Source organism: Mastacembelus armatus, chromosome 20, assembly GCF_900324485.2.
Source record: "Mastacembelus armatus chromosome 20, fMasArm1.2, whole genome shotgun sequence".
Taxonomy (NCBI): Eukaryota; Metazoa; Chordata; class Actinopteri; order Synbranchiformes; family Mastacembelidae; genus Mastacembelus; species Mastacembelus armatus.
In genome coordinates, this window is record NC_046652.1 from 4,389,409 (window position 1) to 4,416,837 (window position 27,429).

Here is a 27,429-nt window from a genome sequence, read left to right on the forward strand (position 1 = left end):
GCAAGGAAGGGAAGCCGTGGAGCTGTCATACTTGACTGGCTAATGTAAGAAGTGGCCATCTTACTGCAACCCTGGGGAATCAAAGCCCATTACTGGTTTGAGAGATGGTCTAATGTCCACTGCAAACACACATACCAGATCAAAACATTAGAACGACAGTGAGATGTACATAGACATTAACACACACAACTTGGTGCAAACAAGATGTTGTGTGGCAGTCTGACTTGGCAGTGAACAGTGTAATGCTTGAGAGTTTTGGAGAAGTGAGAAGCAAAAATCTGACTGAACTTGTTTCTGAAAGTAAGATTTCTTGCTACTCCAGGTAAGCAGTGGATTATGATGTATATGATGTACTGCTTATTAATCTTTACATTTACAAGCTGAATTTTTTTCATCTGGGGACTGGGGCTGCACCAAATACTCGAGCAAATCGATGAATTCGGTTACAAAAAATCGTCGAGGCAAAAACTTTGCCTCAAGTAGTCGTTTAGTTACTATCACTTGCGTTACTGGACCTGCTACGCATAGGGATCATTGTTCCATACGGCCCATAATCACTGTCGCACAACGCATTTCCGTATCAAACATTGGCGCTATGACAGAGAGCGAAACCAAAGGTAGAAAATGTCCAAAGTTTGGGATCATTTCAAACTTAAATAAGTTAACATCATTTTAAGTAGAGGTCGACTGATCGATCGGCCGAGTCGATTAATCAGCCGTTTTTTTGCATATTGTAATTAATCGGCATCGGCCCATTTCGTTGCACATTAGGCCGATTTATAGGTAGGCACATCTGCGACCACCTAAGCTGATGTTCCCGTCTGCTGAAAAGTGTCCAAAAACAGTAAGAAAGTACTTACCTTTCATTTTACATTTAGCCTTATACATTAAATATGAGGCAAATATGAAGCTACTTTTGGAGAGCGACTGCAGGTAACTTTTTGGGTCTGTATTGTTAGCGAGTGGTAGTTTAGGCTGTAGGCACGGGTACCAAAACATGCTAACAAGCCTAGCGGCTAAATTGTTACAGTAGCATGCTTTGTATGGATAAACTCATATGTTATTCATTCTGTTTCTGTACCGGAGAGTTTCTCTCCCTCTGCGTGAGAGATGGAGCAACGCACACACTGTAGCCGTGCCCTGTTTACATATTACTCACACGGCTTCAGCTAATGATGGCAGGGGAAAACCATTCATTTCGAACGCGGAATTACATTGTAGCATATTATAATTGACGCTGACCATGCTTATCATGTGCACATGCAACAAAATCTGAAAGTAGAAATGCATGCAATTCAGACGAATATTCTTGCTAAAACATGCAGAATAACTTTCCTCAATAAAAGTGTCTGTGCATCCGACACACACAGGAAAGAGATGAAGGGGGAAAATTAAAATCGGCCAAACAAATTGGCCAAAAGAATCGGCATCATATATCGGCCATCAGCTGCCCTGATTTCTAAATATCGGCATCGGCCAGAGAAAACCCATATCAGTCGACCTATAATTTTAAGGTAACGTCATTTACACAATAGTATTATTGTTTAAAAATGCAAAAGTCAATTTTATCTGATTGCTTGAGTAATTGCTGAAATATTCGGTAGAATACTCAACTCCAAAAATGATCGATAGCTGCAGCCCTACTGGGGACATGGCACACTGAAACAAAAAACAGAAGCTCTAAGACTTTAATGGTAAGAGATTGATCAGTTTCAGTTAAAGTCTGTTTTTAAACAAAAGTGAAAAATATACAGGACAATGGGTAATTATAGGTTTTCTATAACATAAAGTGCTCTCCATCCATCCATCCATCCATCCATCCATCCATCCATCCATCATCTATACCCACTTATTCCTAACCAGGGTCCCAGGGATCTGCTGGAGCCTATCCCAGCTCTCTTTGGGTGAAATGGCAGGGGTCCACCCTGGACAGGTCACCAGTCCATCACTGGGCCACATAGAGACAAACAACCTCACACACTCACACTCACTCCTATGGGCAATTTAGAGTCACCAATCAACCTGACATACATGTTTTTGGACTGTGGGAGGAAACCAGAGTACCTGGAGAAAACCCACACAAGCACAGGGAGAACATGCAGACTCCACACAGAAAGGTCCCTGATGGGTTTCAAACCAGGAACCTTCTTGCTGTGAGGCAACAGTGCTAACCACTAAGCCAATGTGCTGAAACATAAAGTGCTACATTGTTAGCAAACCTGTAATTTGTATAATTCATTCAAAGTTAAAAGGTACTGATTGGGTTGTTAAAATGTATTTCAACACAAGTAGCACTTTGCTCAGGAGTTGGTGCATTTTGATTGTAAAAAAAAAAAACTAACGTTTAAACATGTTGGAAATTACAATGGCCTCTTTGTCTGCTTTCCTTTGTGTGTGTGTGTGTGTGAGTGTGTGTGTTACTCACACTGTGGGATCAAAACCTGTTTACACACTCACATTTTAGAGACCACCATGTAAATCACTGAATTTTAATGACAGCTTAGTTTAATGTTAAGGTGAAGTTAGGGTCGGGCAGCTAGTGGTTATGATTAAGGTTAGTGTAGCTCTCTAAAATGAATGAAAGTCATTCCAAAGTCCCCATGAGAAAGGAAAACAAATGTGTGTGTGTGTGTAATTGTCAAGATGGGGCTTAATGACCCTTAGGATCTGCAGCCGAGGTGCAGCTAATGAAGCGTATGTGTATGAAGTAACCCTCTGCCTTTTTATGGGAGATTCCTATCAATACCATAGATCAGATTAATATTTCAAAGTTAATGTTTTTGTTGAAGAATTTGCAAAACAAACATGAGATGAAGCTTCACAGTTGCTTGTGCAGGAAAATGCAATTTTCTCAGACTTAGCTGCTCATCTTTTTAATTACGGACTTAATAGCTTTATAGATTTTTGAAAGATGAATTCTTATTGGCATTTTTATAATTACTGGTCTTTATGGCTTTTTATGAAAATAATTGCCAAGGCTCATTTACTCCACAAACCCTTAGGCCAAGCAGATGTGTTTCAATGATGAGTGGAAAGAACCCCCAAAACATTGGTCCTCATTTTTCCTTTGTCTTACTATCTGCAATTTTCTTCTATGTCTCATGTAAATAACTGCTTCATGCCACAAAACCAATTATTTAAGCAAGCAATCTCTTTTAAATCCAGTAGTACAATGTGTACAGACTATCTGGTTATCATATTTTAAAGATGATGCCACAGTGATTGGACAGAAACTTCACACACTGTGCACCCCAGAGACAAGTAAAACCAGAACAATGCACACTGACTTACAGTGATGCAGTGTTTGGCTAGAAAATCACATATGTCAACATACTATCAAATGTGCTGCTAAAATAACTGAACCTCTTCAGCATTAACACATGTAAAAAACCAGAACAAGCCAAGGCTGCTTCAGAGCTCTAACTCCAGAGAAAATATATCTGGACACTTCAGCAAAATATATTTAGAAGAGCTGGCCAAGGTTTCTTTGTGTAGTCTGCAAAGGCCTTCAAGTGCAGCAGCCTTAGACAAATAGTGGCTCAGAGCCATACAATGCTAATAAGTTTGACAATGAATTTGGGCAGGCAGAAGAAAATTAACCATATGAATTTATGGATAGCAAAGCAGGCAAATAATCTTTTGTGAAATTCATACCCACCGATGTAAGGGACTCTTCCAGTCGCTGTTTAATTTAGTCTGAAAACCTTCTTAGAGAAAAGAGTGCAGATTTGGCTAGCCTCAACACCACTAAAAGGGAAATATGCATTGATTTAGCCTTGAACTCCCTGTTGAACTTTGCTGGCTTGCTTCACTGTGGTTTCCCAGTACATTCCCAATCCCTCCTCCGTTGTCCGGGACCCAGCCTGGATACAGACAATAACCGGAAAGAGTATTTAGAACATTTTGGAATAAAGTGAATGTAAATTTCACCCTTTACATTTGCCAGAAGCATCTGTTTTATCTATAAATGCTGAGTTCCAAAGAGCCAAAGTTGTGGAATATTTCAACCCGTGCTTTATTTAACTGGTTTGGAAGCACAAAAGAAAAGAAAGACAAGTCAAAGTATGACTTTTATCCCCCTGGACCTTTTGCTAATAGGCAAGCCTAGCCCCTCTGTAAGCTATCCCAATCGGCACTTTCTCATAATACGACCACGGGTAATTTTCTAGTGCCAGGGCCAACTGAACATGTTCACGGCACTAAATGGTAAGAACAAGTCATTTGCTAGAATATAATATATAAACCAGTTGGCAAATCATATTTATGGCAGAAAGATTAAAGCAAAAATCAATTTTACTTTTAGGGGGAAATTGGGTTTCTCATAGTGTGAATAAGTGTTGGCTTACTCTGTCTGGCCTTGGCTGTATCTGCTGAAACTCTAAAAACAGTCCCTGTTTTGGTTCCAACATTTTCGGTTTCTATGGCACTGGATCCTACAGTGCAGTTTACAGTCAGTGTGGTCTGAAGAGTCTCTGCTATGTCTGCTACACATGTGAATATGCTCGACAGATGTTAGCTGGCTCCCAGGCAGACAGGCTCTCCTCCCCCTGGCCCTTTTGGCTCTGGTTGTGACATGGTGACACACAGTAGCATCTGGAGTTCAGACTGGGTCACCCAGGGCAAACACGATACAAAGCAGTGCATCACTCGCTTTTTTAAGACCTCCCACACTTTGAAATGGATGATAATGAAAAACACTTTGGAAAATGTTGGTTTTCTTATCTACTATACATTGAGCTCAACATACTAGAATTTTATGACCACTTAAAACCATATATTTTAGCCTTGTAATCAAGATGGTGTTTGCTCAGCCAATTACTACACTATTCAACAATTGTGGTCACACGCATAGTTTTGGCTCAACAGGGGCAAGCTGCACCTACCATTAGGCCAATAGTTGCTTATCATCCATAAATGGTGTAATTAGGCAACTATAACTAGAACAAGGTTTCTAGTGCCCATGGTACTAATGAAACAACCAAAAGAGGTTAGATAAAGCCTTTCTAACAGAAGCCTGTTGTTCAAGTCCAGTGGGGAATGTTTTTTTTTTTTTTAACCACAACTGTAAATATGTATTGCTTATTGTAATAACAATAACAAAGGCTCTGTAACTTATTACTATAACCATGGCAACATTATTTTGCTAAAATATGTGGCATGATAACAACCTACTGAGGGCCCTACTAAGCCCAAACTATGAGCCTAAGAAATAAAAAAGTAACGGCTCATTGAATCTGGTAAGTTACTCAAAAGGTGAGCAGTAGTAACTGGTAAGACTAATATAAACATTAACAATTGTAAGGTAAGGTTTGCTTTTCCGCTTGAGGCTGCAACAAAAAATATGATGCTCAGTTTATGGAATACACCCAAAGGAAAAAAATCTCAGCGGTATGTTATTGATCATACAACACAAATACAAGGTATTTTATGACATTGGCCTGATCCTAAAATTAATAACCTATGTGATGTGTTAAGTAGTCAAATTTCACACAAAGTATGGGCACATCCAGAGCTTACATTCAAAGCTTCATGTAGCATAAAAGCACAAACCTCATTGAAAGTCAAAAGTAGATTCCCAGTAGGGGTCCTTTAAACCATATGTGAATCCAAATTAAATTAAACTCATCTTTAGTACCAAAGGCAGCCAACCTAAATTCAATCCCTGTATGCTGCCAAAGAAAAAAAAAATAGAGGACATATTTAAAAACTAACAATAAAAAAGATGCCTGGTTGCCTTTAAACCACAAGACTGTGGTTTGTTGTTTTATTTCTTACAAGAAGTCAAGCAAAGAGGAGCCTTTTGGGTTTCAAATTATGTTCATTTTTTATACATATTGCTATTTTATAGCAATATATTTGACAGGATTATGAACATTCCTTTTTGTTGAAGGCAGCTGATTCATCAACAGTGAATATATAGAAGCTGTTAAAACACACCTATTTAAAAGAGTCCTACTCTGTTTCTTGCTTTTGTTTTAGACTTGATACAAAACTATTTGTCTACATTTCCATTTTTAGCTGACAGTCAACCATGTTCAGACAGTCAGGCATCAGCTCATGAAACAAACATTTAGCAAGCACATAACAGCAAACCTGCCAGCTGATGTGCACCCGTTCAAATCCATCCCGTCATGTAAATAACTTGTTTCAGTATGCTTTCAATTAAAGCGGAGGATGGAGTGCCATTGCTGCCTTTGATGGATGAGCTTAGATATTGGAGTGTACCGTTGGATGACAAAACGTTCCCCCACTCCACCTCAACTCCTCTATGCTATTGATTCTCCTGACGGTTATTCATCAGGGCGGTGGCCACTGTCAGATCAGCTGCTCCTTCTCCTCACAGAACACATTTTCCACAGTTATTGATAAAGCTATTTGACCTTTTATTCAAATGTGTGTGTATGCCTCTGCGTAATGCACACATCTGTGTTTTCTTTCTCTCTGCTCTTGCCAGAGGCTTGCAGATCACTGGAGCTACATGAATAAAGTCAGGCTGTTTTGATTAACGCCAAATGAGTAGGTCTATTCGTTGCAGATGTCTGTTTCAGCAGTACTGAGCCTTACTTTCACATAACAAAAATAAACCCCAAACCTGTTTTACAGTTTGGCAAAGGTAAGGACTCACATACTGTACAGTACATGCATACAGAGTTTCCACACACATATGTCCAAAATCATATACATCGGTGGTGTCACCCATAATGTGACCTTCAAAGCTACATGCATAGCTTTTTCTGTATTTTGAAAATGCCGTTCTTTTGTCAAGGTGAAGACAAGCTGCCTTGACTGCAATTCCAATAACAAATGAACCCTGAGTTAAAAAGGCCAAGAGTGGAGCCTTTGGCCACACAGTGACTGGTCGACAGAGGGGCTAGTGACTATAGGACCTCTGTGCTGTCAGGGACTTTAGTGAGGGTTGTGACATGTGATTGAGGTTACCTTCATAAGGTGCAAGCATAGCAAGAGTAGAAGTTTCCCAGCATGCATCTGTCTGTTAGAAAACCCTTTTCCCATTTGTAAGTGAAATGGATACGCATGTTAAAATATCACACATAAAGAGCAACATTACGTGTAAGAAGTTGTTATGTGTCAGGTAGGTGATGCATGTTCAAATATAGGCCAAGGCCATGTGACTACAAGTGGGAGTGGCCCTCTAAATAGCTGAAATGTAGCTGTTTTACTGTGTAACAGAGTCATGCACAAATATAGATACATCATTTACACGCATCTCCTTTTAATGTACACAAATACACCATTATCCTGACTCAAAGTTTACACAAGTGCTTTTTCAGTGCTTTCAGCGGCATCTTTCATTCTCAACCAGTGGATGGGGTTTGCTCAGTTTCAAGGGAGTTGGCTCGGCTGTTAAAGCATGACGAAAGTACTACTTCCAAGGTTAGGAATTAAATTTTACAGCCACATCACACACTGTAATATAAGTAAAGCTTATAACCTACTGAGATATAAAGTACATATCTAGAGTGGAAAAGAAACCATACATTTGTTTAACATTTACAAGTTTACAGTCAATAAGTGTTGATGCACATATCAAATGCATGTCTATCCCTTCTTATGAACTGCACATTTAAACCTACTCCAAGAAAATAGCAGACTTCAACTGGCTACAAATATCTACTAAACCCATTAAAAACATCAATTTTATTTGAAAGCCTGGTAGGTGATTATTGGATCTATATGTAGTGTTAGTCTACAACAAGGTTCTGGCAGTTAATACTTGATGCATTTAAGAAATGTAACCAGACCAAACGTTGTTCAATATTTTTATCACATAGCCACATCAGTTGAATGTTTTGTCATCAATAAAGCCACCACAGTGTGGGGAGAGTAAAGTTTTACCAACCCTGGCAGGAAAACCTTTGTCTTGCCATTCATGGTGGCAGGTGCTCAATTACCATGTCATATAATCTCACAACACACTTAAGGTTTTTCATAATAAAGCACTCCAAAGTTGTTTTGGCTAAGTGGCCAAGTCTCTCCTAATCAAATGTATACGGGCCAGTTTTAGAGTAGCTAGACCAACCATTAGATTTTATTTTCACTGTGTGGTACGTTTTGTTTAATACCAAAATTGGCCATATGCAAAACTCACTGTACCTTCTTGATAATCAGGACTAAACTATTTCATGCCTCAAATCAGGATAATAAACAAAATGTTAAAATGTTCATAGTGATGTATTTACATCAGTGATGTATACACGTTTTTTTTTAATTCCACTATTTTGGCTTAGGAATCAGGCCTGCCTGCTATGTAATTAAAGCAAACACCACTTGTTGAAGGTTAGGGAAGTACTAGTGGTCGAAGTATGGGAAAGGTGAGGTAAAAATCAAATAAAAAACAATCATGATCACATTTAAATTTCTTGTATGTCAGCTTGGACTTCAGTCTGAATACAAGTAATCATGAAATTGAGGAGAGAATAAATATGATCAATACAAAGATATTTCCTGTTGGTGTTTTTTTTTATTTATATGATGACTCACAGTTGTGTTTATATGGTGTATGATTCTAAACCCTGTTGAGATTGAACCACAACAGTTTTATCCTATGAAATTTGTGCTTGTGTCTTTTCCTTGCTATCAATAATTAATACTAGAGCTTGGAATGAAAAAGTAATTTCCCTTGGAAGAACCAGATAGAACTGACATAAACCCCAGTCCTAAAAACACACCCCAAGAGGTATCTAGAAGCTCAGTAGGTGCCAAAAAGTGCAAAACAGAAATCTTTCTAGCAAAACACAACAACAAGAACAAGAACAAACCACTGAAGTGGAGAAGTGAAAAACAAGAGAGACTTAAGGTGATTCTCATCTTCGACTCCAAAGCCTGGCACTCCAAAAGAAAAAAAAAAGTGGGAATGTAATTTCCTAGACTAGGAACATAAACCAGGAGTAATCTGGGCTGTAATACCTCCTAGTCCTTAAATAAAAGCCCTCCATTTTAAGTCTTCAACCTCGTTTTTTTCCCCCTCCCTTCTCCACCTTTAATAGGATTTGGTAGAAAATGGCTTTGTGAATCGCTCCTCTCTGTCTTGCTCAAGGAAGACCAGGCTATTCTCATTGAGAAGTGCTTAATTGCTTTAAATGACTGATGATATATCTAGGGAGAAGGGCCTTGAGCTAGGGGCCACAGCCAACCATACAACAGACAGAGGTATGTATGAGTGCAAGGCAGCATACATTTGTGTCTATGTGTTTGTAACTAAGATGAGATGCCGGGGATAGACAGTTCTCCATAAGGGTCATAGGAGTGTCCATGTTATGCGTACATAAGTGTGAACATGGAGCTTCTTGTATTTGTGTGTGCGTGGACGTGCATGTGTGAGAGAGAGGGTCGCCTGGCGGTGTTCGTCCTATCGACACCCCAGTAACAGACTAAATTAAAGCTGTGATGAATTGTGGCTGTCATGGCAGGAGAGAGGGGAGACTCTGTGCTGTATTCCACCTCTGATTAGGTGGGGATAGAAAGATACAGAATATCATTATCAATATGTAGCACTATATTTTCATTAGATTTTTCTGTCCACAGTGGACAGCGTGATAGCAGGATGATTTTTCATTTCAAGAAAATGATTAAACATCTTCATGGATGTCAGTGAGGAGTTTAGTTAAAATCTTTGTTGCATTTTCAGTCAGTGATGGGATGGTGTATAGAGGTCTCAAAGGTGTCAAAATAGCTCTGACAAATGGTATTTTACCATTTTTTGTAATAATAAGAGAGTTTAAAACACTGGTAAAGGTGCAACATTTGCAATTAGAATGTAACATGATGAAAACCCAAAAGCTGTTTCATTATTGTAGGGAGCTTGTGGCCATTAAAGAGGCAGAATCTTTTGGCTGTTTACTAAACAAAGCAGAAGTCACTGTAGAATCCGGGATGTAGTAGTTCAAGTTTTTCACGCTGCGCTTTGAAAGTGGCTTCCTTTGGGTAGACCACAAGGGTTTTTCATTGTCACATGTGTAAGAAACATGATGCATGAAAGCACAAAATCTACTTGGTGTTCTTGCATATACTATACTTTTCAAGACTAATGAGGCAAAAGTAGTTCTTTGAGGATTAAATAAAACACATTCAACAAACAACTGATATATGCCTGCAAAGAAAATGATTAACTCTGTACAGGGTTGGAAAGAATGAAAGTATCCAATGTTTTTTAAGGAACGTATTATTATCCTACCAGGATAATCCTGGCAGCGTTGCTGTCTAATAGTAAAAATATGTAAAATTAAATATTTATGAACTGAAACTGTCCATAGTGTCATAAAAAGAGAGCAGTCCAACAATCTGTCTTCCAGTGTTTGTTACTGTGAGGTTCTGGTTATCTAGTTCTATAGCATGGCCACAAATCTATGAACATCTCCTGAGCTCATGACCCTCTGGTTGAGTCTGTAGTGAAAGATAGGTAATCACATGTACAGTGGGACTGTCATTAGTCACAAGGTGGACTTGTGACTTGCGCAGACTTTTAAGAATTGTTTTGTGCTTTCACACATCCAATCTTTTGAAATTGCTCCCATTTGAATCATCATGGTAGCTCTACAGTGGCACCAACCACATATATAGAAGTTGAGGGAGAAAGACAGAGGGAGAATGGGATGTTATTTAGAAAGAGGATGAAACATTACTGCATATTGTACTGTACTGTACTGTACTGTCAAAAAAACACTTGGATTTTCTTTGGCTGATTTATACCAGTCAAAACTTTGGGGTCACTTCCACTTTTCTGTTTTTCTTGATATTTGAGTGGTTCAGGTCTAGTGATTAACCTGAAGTGATACAAAGCAGAGTGTTAAACAGCCAGATTTAAAAAAAATAAAATAAATAAGTCTAAAAATGAATGTAAATTTCAGAGAGCTTACTTTTGTGCAGCAGAAGTACATTAAAAGCCTCAACAATACATGTTTCTACTGGTACCCCAACTGTTGCTGAGTAGTGGTCACTAAAGAAATGATGGTATTTTGTTTGGACAATACAGCACAGCAGGAAGTAGCAACGTATTTTGCTGTGTTTTTGCTTAAATAATATATAGTTGGCTTCAAATGAAGGGGTAGCAGCACAGGCTCTCTAGGTAAAGAGTGACAAAGAAACCTGTGTAACACATTAGTGGGATCTTCTGTAAGTGATTGAACTACAACAGCTTTATCCTATGTAAATCTTGCTCATTGCCTTTTTCAACGGTTTTTCTTTTTTTTCTCTTGTACTGTAGAAAGCATGATGCAAGTGTGTGGCTGAGTAGCTGGAGGTAACCCAAGATTCTCGACTAGTAGTATGGATAATCCCACCAGTATTTAAACAATCCACAAAGAAAAAGATGTAACCTCCACTAAAATCCTTCCTTTTACATAAAATATAGAATATTATGAAAGAGTAGTTTTTATTTAGTTTAGTTTAGTTTTTCCATATAAATATTTGTGTAAGGTAATGAAAGATGACATGTATAGATAATATTATTGTTCTGGATTACTTTGGATGTCATGTATCACATGAGGTCTCATATATGTGCCTTCATGCAATAATACATGCATTTTTAGGTAGAGAAGAAAACTAGCACAAAGCAAATGCATAGAAAATATGCAAATATTTCAGTTTAGCAAATATACAAGATTATAGTGTTTTATCCTTAATAGGCTCTGTCTATCCTCATCTCTTTGTTCCATCAAATTACTTTAATACAACTCATCACACATTGTAGCTGCACATTTTTTATTATTTATTATTGCACAAATAATATGCATGCAAGGAAGGAAATTTAAAAAATATCACAAAATGCAATCACAAAATAACAAAATTACACTTTGATATCTCGTTAAAATGTATGTTTTTAATAGGTGAAACACAAATACAATCTACTATAAGGCACACTTACCTTTCTTACTTTATGTTGTACACAGATTAAATCAAGTAAAGTGACTGAATATTACTATAAATGTTTAACTGCCTTGTATATTCTGTATATGAATGTTATTTGCCACAGATATGCTTGCTGCCCAAACACTATTTATAAATCTCATTTGAAAGTGATACATGAAAACTTTTTTTAGGTGACCTAACAGCCCATACTCAGCCACCCTGGTTGGCTTGTGTATGTGTATATATTGTTTTATCAGTGACCCGTATCCTGTTTACCTGATGGAGGCAAAAGCTCAGTGTCGAAACTCCTTAAAAGTAAAAGCCAAGGAGGGGGAAAGGACGGAGGAGTGCATTCAAACGTATACCACATGTTATCACGCACATACACACACACTCTGACACACACACACACACAATTACACACACTCTCCATCAGCCGCAGGGCGCCATGGTTACCTTGGAACTTTAACGTGGACCAGCTGGTGTACTTGGGTTGTGAAATTGCACTGCACTCATATATACGCACACACAGATACACACACACACACACACACACACACACACACACACTTGCGGAGGATCAAAGAGAACTGGAGCCCTGCACAGCAGCCCTTCTGCTCCTGCCCTTGGCTAAATGGACGACCAAACATTCCAGGGTGTCCAGCCCAGTAACATCTGGCCTGCAGCCTAATGAAGATCGAGTGTGTTTATAATTCAGATGTTTGCTCTGATCGCTCACATAATCCTTTTCATAGACAAAATAGAGAGACAGAAAACGCTTTGTTTTTTCATTTTAAGTCAAAGTGTAGATAAAGAAAAGAAGTACCTTAAGATGAAAAAAAAAAAAAAAAAACAGTTTCAGTAGAATTTGCAGCTTTTTGCATTTTCATACAGGGCATCACATGATCTCAAACAAAGGAGAAGGCACCAAGGGATGTTTTCCTGCCTGCTTGAGACTTTGACACCTGCCTCGCTGCAGCAAATTGGAATGGCTCACTCTCAAATGAGATTTCTGCCCTCCGCATGGGGAGAGAAAAAAAGGTCACCCATTACAACAATTCTACATGATTCACAAAGTTATCACATCTCTGCTTGCCTACCTTCCCTTTAATTAGCTTTGGGGACCTGGGCAAGCTGGGTGTGTGTATTTGTGTCTTTCTGCATTTTCTGTCTAATACACACTGAGGTGTTATTTCTATCTTGCTTTCTTATCTACATCTGCACCGAAATTAAGATCTCATGCTGCATTTTCATGACAGAGTATTTATTAAACAACAAATTTATTGACCAATGAAACCTGACGTTTATTTACCCTGTACTGTGAATCTGAGATTAGTATTATTAATAACGTGTGATACACTGGCTGTGACCAAGGTAAATAATAAATAATAATCTTAAATATTCTTTTAATCCTTTCCCATCAAAAATCTAGTCAACACAGCATTTGGACAATGAGGAAAATTTTGTAGACTGAGACTGTAGATATTTGTTTAAGTATTTGAGGCTCAATATTTTTCTTGCACTAAAACACTGGCTCACAGATAGTTCTGTTAATATAGTACAAACTATATATGTTTGTATAAACTATATATGTATGTATATATGTATATGTTATTTTAGGCTTTTCTACTAGCCAACGATCCTTATTTCCACAAATTACATATACGTGTACGTCTTTTAGTCTTAGGTTTGCAGACTCGGAAACAGTGCAGAGGAAAATATGTCATCTGAGCTGCGAGAAGAAACTAAGCCCATTTTGTACAATATTTTAACATACAGTAAAGAGTTTCAGTTTTTCATTGGAACACAACAAAATTGAGTATATTCATATCAATATCACTAGTAACGATACATCAAATATTAATTATAAATTCTGTCATTTAAAGCAGTTGTATTCATATCAAAGCAAGGCCAATTGATTTGAAAAACAGAAATGTTTGACTAATTAACCTGTAACAAAAGGTCCATACATAAACTTAATTAACTCCAACAAGCCACAATTAACAATATTAAATCATTTCAAAGTATTTTAAACATTTTTTTTTTCTGTATTTTAGGTATATTCAGTCATCCCGGTCATGGATGACACCAAATGTGTGGATTTCTGCTGTTCTTCACAGATAATTCTTTTCAGCTGCTCTTTGCTGGAGGGGTTTTGTTGCTCTACCTTTTGCTTTAAAATACTCCAAACATGCTCTACAAAATTCAAGTCAGGCCACGTACTTGGCCTGGTCAGAGTTTTCACCTTTTTCTTATTTAAAAATTATTGTGTGATTCTTGTGATGTGTTTAGGATCAATGTCACGTTGGAAAATTTCTCTCCTGCCAAGCTTCGTGAAACTGGAACTCAGGTTTTCATTCAGAATTTCATATGCAAAATCACATTTGTTATTCCATCTTAACATGTCCCCTACATTTTTTGCACTAATACAGCCCCATATTAATACACTTACTTCCATGTTTCATGGTCGGCACTATGCAGTCACGATGGCAGTCCTGGCCAGGTCAAGACCAAACATGCTGGGCCCTGTCTGATCCAAAGTAATTTGTTTTGATTCCATCTGACTGACCACTGAGCTGTCATCGGGCTTCTTTGGTAAAGTTCTGTGAGCAATGGCTTTCTTCTTGGACATTGTCCATAGAGGTCAGCTTCATACGGTGCCCTTCCTACTGTCTGACCAGTGACTGAAACATCAATTTCCACACATCATCCTTGTGCCAAGTCAGGGGCATTTACCATCGGTTTTTCAGTGCAAGGTTGTGTAAATGGTGAGTTGTGTGTGGCATCAGTTTTTAAAGGACAGTCTTATGGCATTGGTACTATAGCTTTTCCCACAGCTCCTAACCACTGCTGCAACTGTGTTTCAGCTTATATATATTAACCTGTGCTCTTGTAAATGTTTTATGACCACTCACAATCTGGTTTCTTACTGGTTCAGGTAACTCGAACGACCCAGGCCACAACTGGGAAAGCAAAGTTTTCACATGTTCTCACCACTCCTGTAAGGGTTTTTTTTTCCAGCTTCCTTTTACAGTCCAAATGCATGAAGGTTAGGTAAACTAGTAACTCTAAATTGCCTGTGGGTGTGAATGTGAGTGGGTGTCTGTCTCTGTGGCTCAGTGCTGCGATAGATTGGCAGGCTGTCCAGGGTGCACCCCACCGAATCTTGCACAATGTCAGCTGGGATCGCTTCCTGCCTCTCTGTGACCCTCCATGACATAAGTGGCATAGCTAATGGATTGGTGGAAGGATGGAAACTGTGGTTACACTTATGTTCTAAATGTCTGAAAAGATGCATTTATGCATTTAACCCTTAAAAGCATACCTCAGGTCATTAGTGACTATTGCCTTCATTCTGGTATTCCTCAATGTATTTGTGCCAAACTTGAAATAAATGCTAAAGACATTATTTTCAAATGATTTATGCTTTAAAATGTCCCCATGGTTGCTAGTGACTCATGGTACTATATGTAGATGGATAACTTGATTCACTGCATTCTGTCATGTTTGAAAGTGGATGCACTAAACTATTAAAACAGTTACTTGTTTCTATTACTGAATGTTAATGTTTCTCAGATTCATTTCATTTTACTTTGTCATTATACTTGCATTAAAAAATAATAATTTCAAGGCAATTTTAGTACTGCTAATAAACATACAGTTATTACTACCATTACTACTAATATACTGACTATGACTGAGGAATGGAAGAGTGAAGAGGGATCAGATTCCACGACAACCCTGTGGTTGAAAGCCTTGGCCCGGGATCCTTCATTCTTGGTGACTGTGATTCCAGATCACAAAGTCCTGACATTGTGGCTTTGTGTAATGCTTTTATCAATGCATTCATGTACACAAACTATCACTGCTGTCTCTACCATACACTTTTTGCCTCAAACACCAAATAGGCCCAGTGCATCAATAACAAAAGGGTTTAATCAACTCTCAGAGGAAGACATCACAGCATATAGAGTCAAACCTATGGAATCAATATCTGTGTTACACTTAAAATGACAAAGTGTTTCCACAGAGCTCATGCCAGCACACAGCCCCAGGGTAAGTTTTGAATGCATGGATATATATGTGGATAATTTATGGTTACGATTTTGGTTTCATGGTACGACCTTGCAAATGTGAACCCCTCAGGCTAGACAAGCTATACAATAGTTAGGTATCTGAATCCCGACAAACACAACAAATACTTTGAATACATTAAAACTGTTTAAAGTAATTCAGTGTTGATACAAGTTGTGCTTCCAGATTCGTTTGAAATGCAATTAATTTAGAAATGATTTGACTAATCTTTGTGCCAGCTAGCTGCTATTAACGTTTTAGTTTGAATCACTTTGTACTATTTCAATATTATAGAGCTAACATGAATAACTCAGTTTAATTATAAAGACAAGCTACCAGCAGGACCAGGCAAGTAATTAAAGTCCATGTAAAGCACTAATAAATGTGTGTCCCCGAGTTTCACCCATCACAGGAAATGAATTATTTACTTGAATGATTAAAAAAAAAAAAAGCTATGTTTTGTTCTTTGAAATGCTGGGGATATGCTAAGAGAAGGCGCCCGGCAGTGGGAAAGGGAGTGCCTCCCTCAAGTGTTAAATGTCATCTATGCCCTGAAAAATTGACGATCTAGCTAACACCTTTATTTGATTTGTACATGCATTTATGGCCAATACTAGTACTAGTATTTTGGAAATCCAAAATATAAAGTCCAATCTGATTTACTGAATCCAGTCTGATTTATTTAATTTTTTGTCTGTGCGTTTGCCTGTTTGATTAAATGTATATCTGCTGCATTGAAATAACAGAGAAGTGGGCTTAAGTGACTAAGAACGTCGTGATGCTAACCCAGACCAGAGGAAAGAGAGTGAGAAATGGTGTAAAACAGAGACTGGAAAGAAGAAGGGCATTAATGAGCTCAGTGAGAGAGAAGAGGCCAAAAAGAAAGAAATGGAGGAATGCAAAAAGCAAGCCAGAGCAAATGCCAGGGCCAATACATTCAGAGATACACCACAACTCTCCTTTAACTCCTGAAAATCACCCTGAGCCAGGACCCTTCAGGTTAGATCATAGAAATGTTGATATGGGATTTATTTATAAAGTTAAGACTCATATGATAGACAATTTTCAAATGTTTATTGCCCACAAGATGACATATAGATAACTCCATAAAATCTAAAATCATAAAAATTCTCAGAAATATGTTGTGTTTCAGGCAATAGTTCAAAGAGCAACCTGAAAAAACTGATTTAAGGAAAAAAGCTACAGAAATATAAGGAGGTTCCATAGGTCCAAGAAAGAAACTGAATCCAAATCACCACATGCAGTGTTCAATGCTTTGTTCAGTCATCAAAGAGTGAACTCACCCATCAAAAAAGTCCTTCACTTCCATAGAGCATTGCTTGAATATATCAGAAGAAGATACAAACACTGAAAAGCAAACAAAAAATGCTATTGCTTGCAAAAGTGGTCACTGGAAACACAGTGAAGTATGAGCTCCAAAACCATGCTATGCCTATTTTTGTCTGTTCTAGGAAAAGTATCCTGTGGACCTTATATACTGTAGGAGAAACTGTGTCCATTGAACTGAGATTAAAAATAAAGTCAAAATCCTTTTAGTTCAAGATGATGTTAGTCAAATGAAGACTTGCCTCAAACATACAGTGACACAGGTGAAGAAAATGATGCAGAAGAAGATGCACTCAAGAACTTGCCTTTGCCATCGTAGACCCTTTCGGGTGGTAACCCTCTCTTCCTCTATTCACAATACATTTCTATGAAAATTTCTTTGAGGCTAGCAAAGGGGGCACCAGACAGCAAAGGTGGAGCCCTGAAAAGGTTAGCAGATCAGATTGTGGCCCATGGAGTCATCCCTGTTGCCCAGTGCTAGTATGACAGATTGAACAGACTGGAGACATCGCTTGAGCTGTTCTTCATCCCAAAGAGGGATATTGAATCAAAGCCTGGAGTAATACTCAGTTTAATGTAAAAACTGTAGGTTTATCAATGCAACAGTCAATCTGATTGAAATTATGTATAAGAACTTGTCATTTTTGTTGGGGTAATTTTTTTAATAAATCTCACTATAGGTTCCTGCCATACCTGCCATAAAAGCAACTAAGAGAATCCATCAAACCATCAATTTAACTCCTGGCCAGATAACGAACAGACATTTCATGTCTGTGTAAAAGAAAGGAAAGTGTTTTTGACTCCCCCAGCTTTAAGCTGTAGGAGGTCACACTAGCTGTTGGTGATATTTCATCTGATCAGTCCACAGCATGTGGAAAGAGGAATGATTGAATCAAGGCATGTTGGAGAGTAGTGTGTTGTTATTTATGAAAATGAAGGCTACACAAGTATGAAAGTTAAGTGTATGCATAAGCAAGTACTTTCAGCCTGGAGGACATCAATTGGTACCATGATGGGCAGATACTTTGTCTGATGCCAGAACCACAAGCTCTGAAGAGGCGGTCTCTACAGATTGAGCTGTATGTTTGGAAATATGTTGAAGAGCAGGTAATGAAGTAGAGAATTCATTCTACCCCCAAACTGAAATTGAAAACCTTTTTTAATGAGCCATTCAGTTTGATAATATAACCAGTATTTTCCCACTGGTCCATTGTTAAAACTATTGCTACTACTAGGTTCCAAAATGTATTGGTACAATGTATTTTTGGCAATGTTCTGAACATCATAATTATAATGTCATAATACTGTAACATGCATTAAGAAGCAAATACACTGCACCTATTGCAGATTTAAAAATTGAAACATGATTTGGATTATATTTTATTATTAGCATCAGAGGTTTCCTATTTAAAATATACCAATGGTGGCAACAACATTTTGTCTTTGATAATGTGCCTTGTATTGGTATATTTACCTTTCAAAATTGACATTCATTGATAATGATAAATAAATACTGTAGCTCATGAGTGTCCACATCTCCTCAGCAATTTGTTGTGTTTAATCTTTAATCCACAACTACTACATCATGTAACTCATTGCTCTGATTGGTTGAAAGTACTTATTGTTAGTTAGTGACAGATGGCTTTCCCAGTCACCTGTCAAGTAATTGTTTAAAAGTACCTGCCCTTTCCAAATAATGGTCTTATGGCAGCATCAACACAATGGTTATATCAAACCATCTGGTGTGTCAGGTTACATTTTATAATCGATAAAAATGTAATAAGTCAATTTTGTATTCATCCATGACAGGGTGGACATATTTTGCAATTAGCTCATACAGTAGTTGCTTGACGTTACTATGTAAAAAGTTCTTAGGCTTGACCAATATTTATTTCTAACAGCCTAAGTTCCACTTGATAAAAGTATTATGAAGTTAAATTGAAAATCTTAACTTTTTATTTTTGAAGTTGTGAAGTCTCAAGGGCAGTTCATAATGATGTTGATTCATGTGTATTTGTTACTTTTGTAATCTAATGATGAACTTTGGGAACTTTAGTGTGTTTAGTTGGTGTGCTAGTGTAACATCACTTTGAATTAAAGTGTCAAAATCAAAAGTGAAGTTGCTTGACAGCTAAATTGGGAATCAGACCAAGTGTGAATTTCCATTTGTCTCACACAGTTGGTAATTACGGTTGCACTTCCTTATCCTCATTGTCTCAAACTACCTTTGCCTGCAGTGTGCATGCATGTACAGTAAGTATGTGTAAGAAATACAGAGGGGAGGAGAGAATGCATGAGAGACTGAGCTTTATATATTATTGCAGTCATGCTGCCCACGCCTGAAAACATTTCACGGGCAGTGCAAGGGAAATGTAAATCTGAGTTTGCTGAATCAAACACACACACACACTCACACTCTGAGGGAAAAAAAAAAAAAAAAACTCATCTCTCCACTCTCTCTCCTATACACACATAATGCATTAAAATGGAAAACAGCTCAGGCTGGCCCCGGCATTGAATGGGGCCCAAATATTTGTTTTTCCCTCCCCTGTTGTGTCCTCATTGCCAATGACCAAATTTATAATAATCTCTGCCTCAGAGTCCAGTGCTGCTTTCAGAATCTATAATCGGCAGTGGTTCTTTCAGCCTGGTCATGGCTGGCTACAGGCCTACTTCCTTTTAGCTCTGCTTCAGTGACACTGCAACTGCTCCCAATCCCTGAAATATGCCTGTAATTCAGATTGTGTATATATAGTCTATTATTACAAGGACACATACAATCGTAGTAAGGTACTGCATGCAATTATTTGGTGTATCACTGAGTTTTACTGTACCTGCATTAGGTACAGGTACAGATGAGCGACTGTCTGCCTGCCTACCTGTGACAGGTCTGTGCTCTTGCATTTTGTCACCTTCTCATGCTGTTTCTAGCTCAAGACAAAACCAATTATCAGTCAACCTTCCGCTCATTATCTGTGTTGCAGGAAGAAAGTCTAATTGAAATCTGTGGTCTTTTCATCGCAACGTGATTCATTATTTTTATTTACTTTTGCATGTTAGTTTGTGCAAACTAATTACTGACAGCTTTGAGCGACCATAGTCATCATGGAATTCAGACGATGTAAACAGTTGAATTGAAACCATTACGACAAAGGGCACAATCTTTGTCTAAACCTAACCCAGTAGTGCATACATTCAATGAAACAAATTATAATTTTGTGTTAATTATCATTTTCATAATGATGAAGGTCCAGTGCTGGTGGAAATATCGTATGGAGTGTTACCATGACAACAAAGGTAAGTGTACTTTAGGACGCGTCTGTGGGTCGTATTTTAAGGCACAGACAACTGACACATATTGTTTAGGTTGAGCGACTCGTGTTTGCATGTCTGCAAGGGTTTTCTCTGGATACTCTGGTTACTGTCATAGTACAAAGACACGCACTTTAATTGATAACTCTAAAATGTGGCTTTAATGTGAATTCCAGTGCAGTCAGGGCATATCGATCATGTTGTAGGCAGGTAACTCTATGTGTGGAAAATATTTTGCCCTAAACAAATGCATGTATACTTATTTTCTTGAGTTGGTCTGTGGTACTTGGTTTATTTTAGTATTTTGTTTATTTGAATGATTTAATCCAATTTTTCTGAAAAACAACCATGACCATGAAAATATTCACTTATTTTTTTTTCTGTCTTTAAATTAAACATTCTGGTGTGAGGTTTCATATAGACTGGGACAATCAAAACCTTTTTTTTTTCCATTTGAAAATATGCCACTGTTATATAAGAAAATCATACCTTTTTACTTTTATAAGAACTACATTATTACGCCTTTTGAGGCCTGTAATACACGTTAGCTCTGAATTGTCTGTGGCACTGTTCTTTGTGAAAATCAAATTTTCCAAACTGAATAATAGTGTTCAAATTAGCATTCCCAATTTACATCAGCCAGGGAAAAAAATAATTTTATTCCAGCAAATTTGAATTGGCTTGGAATGCAACTAGGTTTTGTCTGACAGCCCATAGTTTTCTGAAACATTCAAGCAAAGTAAATCAGAATTTTGGCCTTTGTGAGTATGTATAAGTGTGAATGTACTTGCATGTATATATCGATGTTATTCTTGATTAACATGTCTCAGGAGTTATCAAGCCAAATAGAGAGAAAACAAACAATACAGTACCTTATTATAGCACCTGCGAACTATTATCACAAACACACAACACTCATTGTTGACAATTTGTATGTGAAAATATATTTCTGACACTAATTAGTAATAAGCGTGTATAGAAAATGGATGGATGGATGGAAAACATATTTCTTATGAATCAGACCTGACATTTCAGTTATAAAAGTTAATAGTAGTCATGCCACCAAAAACAATTTTTAAAATGAAAAGTATTAGATATGATTTTTTATTGAGCAGTATTTAGTATGAACACACTACCAAGCATTCTCCCCTAATATTGGTATATGGATTCAATAGATATTTTCCCAAATATTCATTCATTTGCTAATATTCAATGAGCAATTTGCTATGCATACGTTAGGCCTTATATATATATATATATATATATATATATATATATATATATGTATATATTAGTATATTGTGTGTATATATATATATATATAAAAAAATATATATATATATTTTTTTTTTACACATATGTTTAAAGGTATAGTTGGGGATTGTGGAAAAATGTGTAAGAGTAAATAATCTCACTCTTTGTTGTTGACGTCGCTCCAGAGTCACCCGTACAGAACACATGAACGTACTGTCTCACTATTGAGGAATATTTATTTTTTTCCATGAGAAAAAGCAATGAGTAGAGGATTCACAGCAAATGTCATGGCTCACTCTGATGTAACTTAGCTAACGTTAGCATTTGGCTAATAATGGGCTAATATATAGATATTAGTTATGTTAGCTAATATGACAGATTTCAGGAAAATAACAAATCCCCCCCAAAGGCCACCATGGCATCACTTTTCCACCCCCTTTCTTTATGTTGTCCGTGCGTGTTGAATAGCACTGCACTGAGAAAATGCACTATGATTGTTTCTTACATTTTATTATTTATATATCACTACAATGTGTAAATGTCACTCTGATGTGTTGTGGCGGAAAGGTCCGGATAGATACTAATTTACCTCAGCATTAACCTTAAGTACTAAAGTGCAGTTACCTGCAAATTGTTGCTTAAAGTCTGATGCCAAACAGCCACCTGCTCGCTGGATTCACTAGTTGTTCTTACATTTTATGGCTTAGAAGGTCAATCACAATGTCGTGCCTTTAGTGTTTTAGTGGAGCAAAATAAGGTGCTTCTTTGACAAGTGCAAAAGTATGTATTTGTTACAAATAATTAAACTGCCTAGACTCCCAGGCTTGGGCAACAGTCTAGCTCACCTCTGCCTAAAAGCAATCAGTTCATGTGAACTTCGTGCAATGACACTGAAAAGACCAATCATTGATATAAAAAGGAAAGACGACCGAAGACCATTCACAGTGAGTTAAGTCAAATTTTAGTTTCCTGATCTGACAAGTCAAATGCCACAAGTTTGTCCACTTGTATCCCTTTGTCTGGCCACCACAGAAACTAAAGGTCAGACTTCACAAACAGAAAGTGTTGTTTTGTCACATTTTACCACAAAAAACAATTAACAACCAACATTTCTTCACTTGCTCTAAACTCATCTGTGCTCGGGGGTCTAAGGGAGTGCAGACTGGCACATGTACCCTGCGTGTTTTGCACCATTAATTATTTTGATGAATAATTAATATACTTTTATTGACTACTAGTGTATGACCTTAATATCTGTTTATTATCAGAGTAGAAGCAACAACAAACACTGAGATTATATTAAATCCAAGGCTTTTCAATGTGATATAAATTTCATTCTTCCTTATCTTTTAACTTGTTCAAGCACAATTCAAGATGAATTCTATATTGATGTACCTTACAAATTATAAGGGTAAAAAATATTTTCCAACAACAGACATCCTCTCACATTCATATCCATAACAAATGCTAAACATAGATTACCTTTTGCCATCTAAGCACATAAATGTATGAAGTACTTGCACAAATGACTACTTTCATTTAATCAATTGCCTACAACTATTTTTTATTACCCAGATTGTCCAGGAGCATTAACTTGGGTGGTGTGCAGTCTGTGTCATCATATATCCCAACAGTCATGTCTGCAGCAGTGATGGGCCCAATGTTATTTACCTACCCTGAAATGCAACATAACTGTAATAATGATAATAATATGAATGTCAGGCCTTACCTATAAATGTCAGGATCAATCTGGCTTGAGAGAGGGTACATATGCATAAAAAAGCTGCTGCAATCGGAGACAACTGAGTGCTCTACCAATGTTTTTTATGAATGTTACAATGAAACAAATGGATGTTTTTTTCCTGCAGAGTTGAGTGGAGTCACATGCATATTTTGCTCATTTGTATGTGATTGTCTCTGTATTTGCGTGTCGTCCCATTGAGCATGAGTGATGACTTCAAGCTACTGTGACCCTACCACGTGACTCCTCCATGCATATAAAAAGTCTACTGCTTTAATATCCTCATTTAATGACTTGCACCAGTGAAAGCCCATTAACATAATGACATCACACTGGCCATCTCATACACACAACAGACGCACAAAACCATGAGTGGTGACATTCTCTTTTTCCACTAATTACCAATGAATTGACAGTAGAGGTGAAATGTTTTCCATTATTTTGATATTTTATGTATAGCTACAATATGTCTTCATTTTAATCCTAACAGGAGATTACAGCTGTCTGAATATAGGATTTAATTTCTATGTGTGTTTGAGTCTGTGTGTTTCAGTATGAGTGTGACAGCCGTGCAGATGGGGGATGCAGTTTCATCTTACTAATTCAAGGACAGTTCCTAATCATGCAACGTGAATATATGGAGAAATTACAGGAACATACACTCTTGCTTATATCATGGACACGCACACACACACACACACACATAAGTTTAAGTGCATGCATGCACACTGAATACACAAAAAATTAGTATTATTGGGGAGCTGACACAGTAAGACTTCACTCTTTTGAGTGTCACAGCAGTCATGTAAGGTTTAAGAGCGATTGATAAACACAATATTGGTTTGGCATCTATGTTCCCTGATCTGCATTTGATAATAATACTCTAGCTGCTATCCATAACTTAGTGCAAACAGCATATCCAAGGCCATTACAGATGCCAGCATAGCACCCATGGGGGTGAGGACTCCTTAAAACGGGCTTTTCCTTGTGTGCTATGTTGGAGCACTTCCCTGAAACATTATTGTTCTTTTTGTTATCACCAAATGACGCACATAGACGGTGAAAGATGGAAGAATTATTTTATTGTTTCATACAAACAAATGACCATTTATGTGACTATGGACAGAAATGCTATCACGATTTTCTTGAAAAGTATATAAATATTAAAACTTAGCATCTATGCATCTTATATTTATATCTACATAGAGAGATATCAGTAAAACCTGGCTGGTACGCAATGATACACCCACAACTGCATGTACTCATACATACTAAGCACTCAGACAATCACTTGAAACACACATACACATTACACACACACAAAGACATGTACACACACACACACACACAACAAAGTGAAGTTTTCAAAATCCCTGTTCCTGAGTTGATATCATTCTAATAAAAAAGAAACGAAACAAAGTTAAATTCATAGCAGCATCTTTAACCGTTCATAATTCTAATTAGCAAGTAAAACAGTTAATATACTATATCTCAAGAAACAATTCCAATTCCAATTTTGGCAATTATTGCAAAAACACCCAAGACCAACATCCCACCACACATTCTTGTAAACATGCACACACCATCCAAATCATTTCTGTCCTTCCAGTTAACATTTTTAATATTCCGGTTGGCATTAATGGAGATTAATGGCCGATCGTCATGGCGAATTCCATCGTCATCCATTATCATTTCAGCCTTGGTCCCAGTCTGCTCTAATTACATCCTCAAAATGCCCTCTGCTCCACAACCCCCAACATCAATAATTTTAATTTTTGGATGCCCCCGAACCTAGCGCCAGTCCCACCATTGTCCTGTGCATTTGCTTCTTTGTTCCCTTTTCCGTGTCTATTTGTTTCCAAAGAAAATCACAAACCATAGAAAAAGATGATGAAGAATTAATTACCCATCTTGTGTATAGTTCCCCTCAATTCGTTCGTTCAGACGTTTGTCCTCCTCGTTTCTCTGTCTTGCTATATGTCTTTACTCCCTCACCCTCTCTGTGTTTGGTACATGGCATTGGGGTGGGTGGGCTGCACTTTCCAGTCTTTCCTCTTTCTTGTCATGTATTTAGGATGCAGATATGCATGCTTTGCAAGTCAGATTGCCTCCCCTCACGTCTCTCTACTTCTATGTCTGTAATTGTTCTTTTTCAAGATGCTTCATTTGCGTCCACACGCACAGCGACATCCATCCAGATTATCCAAACACACAAATGAACACGCAGTATATGATAATATTCCTCTTTATCCACAGAATCTAAAGCTTTGCCCAATTTGCCCTACTGTCAACCACGAAAAACAATTAAAAATTAAAAGTCAAACACATTTTACAATTTTGTGGTCATCAAAAAACATTGATTGTGCTATAGCACATCTGAGCCTTTCTTGCCCTATGTAACATGTACCAGCCTGCCAGTAATTTCCTGCAACCTCGATGGCAGGATTCATAATGTATCTTTTTCCTTTTGGTGTGAACCCTCTTCCTTCATTTGCACACTCCTAACACAGACAAGAACAGTGTACAATGTATGTCTTGCACTCAAAGTCAAACACTACATACATACCCTCCTCTCCTTCCCTCTCTTTCACATGCACACCACATCTGCTGGTGCAGAAAGATGTTTGTTCAGCACATTTCAATATGAACATCATAATACTCTATCTAGTTGACATCCGTTTCCTTGTCATAAATCAACATGAACCAGCAATTTTTATTCCTGAAAAAGAAAAAAAAAGATAAATATCACTTAAATTTTCCCACTAAAACCCCAATGTAATAACAATATATCTATAAAGACTCAGGTGGTTTGCATGATCTATTGTGGATTTCCATGACAAAAATCTATGTGCAAATAATATCTAATTAATTAATATCTGACCTGTCTATGTTGCATAGATGGAGGTCAAATCGTAGGCCAGATCTTTCACTGCCACTGCTTTAAGCTCACATACGTACTTAAATACATTAGCGACTGCATACAGATATTAAAACATTAGATTGTTACTGTTCTTTCACAGATTGAAGAAAGAAAAGTTCACTGGCCCCATTAAAGCAATATAGTGAAAGGTAAAAGGTCTGGTTAGGGGATGTCCTGGTACAGTATGTATCTTCACATATGATCCCAACACATAAACACACAGACAGCAACAAGTGTCATAGCATTGGGGCAGGTTTCCCTATGTCGTCATGTCTTGGTATCATTGGCACCAGGCCAGCTTTGCCATCTGTCTCCTCTTGCACTTTCTCTGTCTCGTCACCTCCTCCAAGCCAATCTGCTCTACATTTGCTATCATTACGTGCCTGCCATCCTTATGGCATTTCAGAGGTAGGCATCAGGCACCCTTTACCCCTCTCTCTCTCTCCTCTTCCTCACACCCTTCTCTTCACGCCCTTATTTCCACAGAGATGTCTAAAAGGTCCAGGTGGTGTCTTGCCCTTCGCTTCTCTCGTAACCAGGATGCAAAACAAAGAAGTGCAGGGGAGACAATACCTTAAGCCCCAAAATGAGGATATACTCCTTTCCACATCCTGCTTGGAGCCTGCTGTGCTTCCTGTGCCCACAGGCTTGGTGTTGGTTTGTTGTTGTTGATTTCCATGCTACTTCCACCTCTGGATGGCTAATGCTGTTTGAGCAAAAAAGGACCTAAGCGTAAACCATCTTCAAACTTTGGAACTTTCCTGGCTTGGGTGCTATTGACGGGACCCTGGTATGTCTCATATGCCCACACACTCATGCACATACACTTACACGTAGATGCTGCAGTGATTCTCTCAGTGCTCTCTGCCACCTCTTCTGCCTGCTGCCTCGAAAGAACTGGGAATACCATGGG